Genomic DNA, 6,555 nt, shown 5'->3' on the forward strand with positions numbered 1-6,555 from the left:
TTTATCGATAAAGCATGGAGTAGGCCTTTCCAACCCGAGTGCACTTCCCTGACCAATCAAAAATTTATTAACCTCTGCTTTAAATGTACATAATGACCTGGCCTCCACAGCTGCCTGTGGCAAAGAATTCCACAGACTTGCCACTCAGTGGCTAAAGAAATTCCTCCTCATCTCCGTTCTAAATGGACACCCCTCTATTCTGAGATCTTTTGTGTCCTCTGGTGCTAGACTCTTCCCCCATAGGAAATAGTCTCTCCACATCCACCCTTCACCATTCAATAAGCTTTAATGAGATCACCCCTCATTCTTCTGAATTCTAGTGAATTCAGTACCAGAGCCATCAGTCCTCTTCATATGACAAGCTATTCAATCCTGGAATCCTTTGAACCCTCTCCAGTTTCAGCACATCCTTTCTAAGGTAAGACACCCAAACCTGCTCACAGTGCTCCAAGTAAGGCCTCACCAGTGCTTTATAAAGTCTCAACATTACATCCTTGATTTTATGTTCTAGTCCTCTTGAAATGAATGCTAACATTGCATTTGCCATCCTCACCACAGACTCAACCTTCCAGACACCTTTTAGGGAATCCTGCACAAGGACTCCCAAGTCCCTTTGCCTGGGAACTTTGTTCTTGCCCACAGAACCTCCTGTCTGTTCCTGTAACTCAAGGGTCCCCAACCTCTTTTGCACTGCGGACCGGTTTAATATTGACAATATTCTTGCGGACCGGCAGTCCGGTGGGAGGGGGGGGGTGGGTGTTAATCACGACCGAGATATAGGTGATAAGTCAACTAAGTCACTTATAAGTGGCTAATACACTCAATTTCGTTTCTAAAAGGGTTTATCTAATGAGTTTAATAGTAAACACACAGTGCATATTTTCCCCGTATGAGCATATAAAATCATTGCAACACATCAATATTGCTGAATCAGTGGGAGCCCTGGGCTTGTTTTCCTGTAACAAGACGGTCCTATCGAAGGGTGACGGGAGACAGCGATACTCGAAGGGGATTCCTTATGTCCAGTCTATTCCGCAATTTAGTTTTCGTTGCATTCATTGCAGAAAACCCTGCTTTGCAGAGATATGATGTTGGAACTGGAAGCAACGTTTTTAGCGCTTTCGTGGCTATCTCAGGATATTCAGCCTTGACTTTGATCCAGAATGCCGAAAACATGTTATGTCAAACATACTTTTCAGCCCGTCGCCATTTGCAAGCTCGAGGAGTTGATCTTCTTCCCGCGCTGACATGGATGACGCGTGCCTAACGACCTCACGTGCGTTCAAGTTCAACAGTGGGCATGACAGGGAATGAGGAAAGGTGCAGCTGACTAATATCGTTTCATATCGCCAAATCATATCGTTTCCTCCTGGCCCGGTAGCATATGCCTTGCAGCCCGGTACCGGTCCATGGCCCAGTGGTTGGGGACCGCTGCTGTAACAAATGAATTCCCTATCACCACAGTGTGCCTCTTCTCCCCACCTCCCTTCTGAGTCACGGAGGCAGACTCAGTGCCAGCGACCCGACCACTGTGATTCTCCTCTATTAGGTCATCCCCTCCGACAGTATCCAAAGTGATATATCTGTTGTTGAGGGGAATAATCACAGGGGTATTCTGCACTGGCTCCTAACCCCTTTCCCCTTCCTGACTTTCACCCAGTTTCCCGTGTCCTGCATCTTGCATGTAACTACCTCTCTATATGTGTCATGGTCCGGTCCATGAAGTCCGGATTCTGGTTCACGGTTCAGTCCATCATTCCTTATTCCAGGTTTTCTGGTTTTCCCTTTTTCTGTTGGGTGCTCTAATTGAGGCAGCTGATTCATATTTTGGGCTGGCTACATAAATAGCTCCTTGGTTCAGCTTCAGTTGCTGGCCAGTTTGTAGGTTGGAGAGGCTGGAGTGTGGGTTGCTGCTGGAAGCTGGCTGTGTTTTGCTTGATGTGTGAGTGTGTTTTGGAACCTGTTGAGGGAAAGAGAGTGGGGAAGGAATGGAAATTGCTGGGAGGGGGTTGTGTGGGTCTGGTAATGGTGGACAAGATAAGAGGTGGGGTTGAGGGAAAGAAAGTGGAGAAGGAGAGGGATAGAGACTTGGGACCGGAGGTAGGCAGCTGGGGAGAGGTGGATTATTGTGAAGGGAGAAATAAAGGGAATGAGGAGGTAGTGAGGGGTTGGATGAATAAAAACCAAGACAAAGGGAATAAAAGAATAAGAAATGATGGTGGAGAAAGCTCTGAAAGTGAGGAAGATGAACAAGCTCAGAGAGGAGGTGTTGTCATAATTAGGTTTAATGAGAAGGCTCAGGGACATATGAAGAAAATTAACCTGTTTGTGCTAACAACAACTCTGACAAATAAGATAGGGGAAATAGTATTTGCAAAAGTCCTTAATGATGGCAACTTATTGGTAAGATGTGCGAATGAGGAACAACTTGAGAAAGCACCCAAGCTAAAAGAGAGGAAAATGCAAGGTGGAATACACTGGGAGGGTGGGAGCACAAAACAGTGGTTGTAAAGGAGTGATCATGGGGATACCAATGAGTATAAATATGGAGGAGATAAAGAGGAATATCAAAGGAGGGAAAGTAATGAATGTTCAAAGACTGAAAACAACAAAGGAGGGAGTGAAAAAGGAAAGTGAATCAGTATTGATTGAATTTGAAGAAGAAAGAGTGCCAAGGAAGGTGTTCCTGGGTTTCATGAGTTACCCAGTAAGGGTGTATGTGCCAAAGCCATTGAGGTGCTATAATTGTCAAAGGTTTGGACACGTGGCTAAAAACTGTAAAAGGCAGAGGAGATGTGCTAGATGTGGGGGTGATCATGAATATGGAAAGTGCGGAACAGGAGTTCAACCAAAATGCTGCAATTGTGGAGGAGCTCATAATGTGGCATATAGTGGGTGTGAGGTTGTGAGACGGGAGAATAAAATTCAAGAAATAAGAGTGAAAAGAAAGATCATTATGCGGAAGCTGTAAGAATGTCAAGAGAACAGAATAATGCTCCTAATGAACAGGGAGCAATAGGGATACGAGAGATGCAACAAAGAACAAATGACAGGATTTATGTAGACAAAAAGGCTCTAGTAACATTCATTGCAGGAGTGATTAATAGTACTGCTGAGGTAAAGTCAAAAAGTGACAAAATTCAGCTGGTGGTAAAAGCAGCAGTAAACCATTTAGGGTTAGTAGAACTGACATGGGAGGAAGTGAGGGAGAACCTCAATAATCAGTCAAGCCAGGAAGTGTCATGTGTTGGTTAATACTAATTATGGTGATTCTTTTACAATGGAATGCAAGGAGCTTACTGGCCAATAGCCAGGAATTCAAGCACTTCATTAAAGAAATGGTTGTAAAACCGGATGTAGTGTGTATTCAGGAAACTTGGTTGAAACCAACTTTAGACTTTGTGGTATATGGGTATACAATGATAAGGAAAGATAGAAATCTAGGGGGAGGAGGGGGTTGTGCTATGTTAATCAAGCAAGGTATACCATATAGGGTACTGGAGAAAGGAGATGATCAGGAATACATAGTGGTGGAAGTGTGGGAGAGAGGGGAGGGAGTGGTTATAATTAACTACTACAATCCATGTAAAAGGTTGGATTTGGACAGCCTATTAAAGATACAAGGACAAAACAGACATAAAGTAGTGTGGTGTGCAGATTTCAATGCTCATAGCACAATATGGGGGGATCAGATTACAGATCCAAATGGAAAGGTAATTGAAGATTTGATGGAAGAAAGGGATTTGGTGTGTATGAATGATGGTAGCGGCACAAGGATAGATATAACAACAGGAACTGAGTCAGTGTTAGATATTATGTTAGTGTCTAATACCTTGGCTGGCATTAGGAACTGGGGAGTTTGGACTGCTTCAACAGTAGGCAGTGATCACTACCCAGTTTTGTGTTCAGTGGGTGAAAGAGTTGAAGTAAGACCAGGTGGCGGAACCCTAAAGTGGGTGTTTGAAAAAGCTGATTGGGGTAAGTTCCAGAAGTTGAGTGAAGAAGGGTTGACAAAGATTGATATTTCTGGAAATGTAGATGAATTAAACAGGTGACTTCAGCAATTATCATGGCAGCAGAAGGGTCTATACCTAGGAGTAAAAATAGGATGAATAGAAAACTGGTACCATGGTGGACAGAGGAATGTTGTCAGGCTGTAAGAAACAGAAATAGAGCATTCAGGCTAGTTAAAAGAACCCATAATATGCAGCATTTGGTTCAATATAAGAAAGCACAGGCAGTGGTGAGAAGAACTATGCGTCAAGCTAAAAGGGCAAGTTGGAGGAGTTTTTGCGACAAGGTAGGAAGAACAACACCTGTGGGAGAGATATGGGGAATGATTAAGAGGATGGGAGGAGATAGAAGGGAATGGGAATATCCAGTAATGATATCTGAGGAGGAAACTGCAGTCTCCAGTAGGGATAAGGCTGAGGTCATGGCCAAGTCATTTGTGCTGATACACAGTTCAGAAAATTTGAAGAAGGGAGAAGGAGGGAAAGATTAATGAGCCAACACCCAGGTGTGTTAAGCAGGAGGGAAGGAACAGATGATATAATTGATGATCCATTTACATTAGCAGAAATGGTGAGAGCAATAAAGAGATCGAGACCAACCTCCCCAGGGAAAGATCTGATATGCTCTGTGATCCTAAAAAATCTAGGAGAAGGAGCGCTCTTGAAGTTGCTGCATTTTTATAACAGAGTGTGGGAGGAGGGAAGATTACCAAGTGCATGGAAAGAAGCAGTAGTAATTCCAATAAGGAAGCCTGGCAAGGATCTGTCAAAACCCACTAGCTACAGACCAATTGCATTAACATCAAGTATATGTAAGATAATGGAAAGGATGATAACAGAAAGGTTATCATATGAGCTTGAGAAAAGGGGAATGCTGGCAAGTTATCAGAGTGGTTTTAGAAAGGGAAGGAATTCCATGGACTCAGTGATTATGTTAGAGACTGAAATAAGGAAGGCCCAGGCAAATAGAGAGTCAGTAGTGGCAGTGTTCTTTGACATTGAAAAAGCCTATGATATGATGTGGAAGGAAGGATTATTAATTAAACTGCATAAGATGGGGGTTGGTGGGAGAGTTTTTAATTGGATTAAAGATTTTTTGTTTGGCAGAAAAATTCAAGTTCGGATTGGATCAGAATTATCAAAACAGTACATAGTGGAAAATGGCACACCTCAAGGTAGTGTGATTAGCCCATTACTTTTCATGATTATGATCAATGATGTCTTCACAAAGGTACCAGTGGATATAGGTAGGTCACTGTTTGCGGATGATGGGGCCTTGTGGAAAAGAGGCAGGAACATGGACTATATAATCAGGAAACTACAAGAAGCAATTGATGAAGTGATGGAGTGGGGTTACGATTGGGGATGTAGATTTTCAGTAGATAAAACTCAAACTGTATTTTTTACCAGGAAAAGGGTTGAGGTAGGGAAGAAGTTAAGGATGTATGGGGTTGAATTAGAAAGGGTTGCATCATTTAAATTTCTGGGAGTTATATTTGATTCACGATTAACATGGGCAGACCATATCAGGAAAGTTGAGGAGAAATGTAAAAAAGTAATAAATGTGATGAGATGTTTGACTGGTAGGGAATGGGGAGCAAGTTGTTCAGCTTTGAAGAGAATGTATGTGGCTTTAGTAAGATCTGTATTGGATTATGGAAATATAGTATATGGATCAGCAGCTAGGTCTCTTATAAGGAAACTGGATGTGATTCAGGCTCAGGCCTTGAGAGTGTGCAGTGGGGCTTTTAAAACACCAGTGTCAGCCCTACAGGTAGAAATGGGAATAATGCCTTTGGAACTAAGAAGGATGCAACTGATGGCAAACTACTGGGCTAACTTGCAGGGGCACAATGATTCTCACCCTACTAAAGGAGTGTTGCAGGAGTGCTGGGAAAATGGGAGGTTTCAGAGGGATACCTTTAGTCGGGTAGGGAATGATATCGTGAAAGAATGTGGAGTGTTTGATCTGAGGATAAGTCCTTCAGTAGTTTATCCGGTTGTAGCTCCATGGAAGCTTGTATGGCCTGACATAGACTGGCATTTGTTAGAGGTAAAAAGGAAAGAAAGATATAAAACAGATTTGGTAAATGCATTTAACTGTCATGTGATGGAAAAGTATAGTGATTATACTCACGTTTATACAGATGGTGCGAAGGAACCTGAAACAGGAGTGACAGGGTTTGGGGTGGTAATACCAGCAAAAGAAATTGGAATCAGCAGAAGAACATCTAATAAGTTAGGGGTGTTTACAGTGGAGATGCTGGCAGTGTTAGTTGCATTGCAATGGGTGCAGAAAGCCAGACCATCCAAAGCATTGATATGTTCAGATTCATCCTCAGTTCTAGCAAGTTTAAGGTCTTTTCACACAAACAGTCGGCAAGATGTACTTTATGAAGTCCTTCAGTTAGTTACAAGAATTGCAAATCGGGGAGGTCAGGTAAAATTTCTATGGGTTCCAGCACATGTAGGGGTGAAGGGGAATGAGAGGGTGGATGAGTTGGCAAAGAGGGCGTTAAAGAAAGAAAATGTGGAAATGCAC

This window comes from Mobula hypostoma, chromosome X1 (assembly GCF_963921235.1).
Source record: "Mobula hypostoma chromosome X1, sMobHyp1.1, whole genome shotgun sequence".
NCBI classification, from domain to species: Eukaryota; Metazoa; Chordata; class Chondrichthyes; order Myliobatiformes; family Myliobatidae; genus Mobula; species Mobula hypostoma.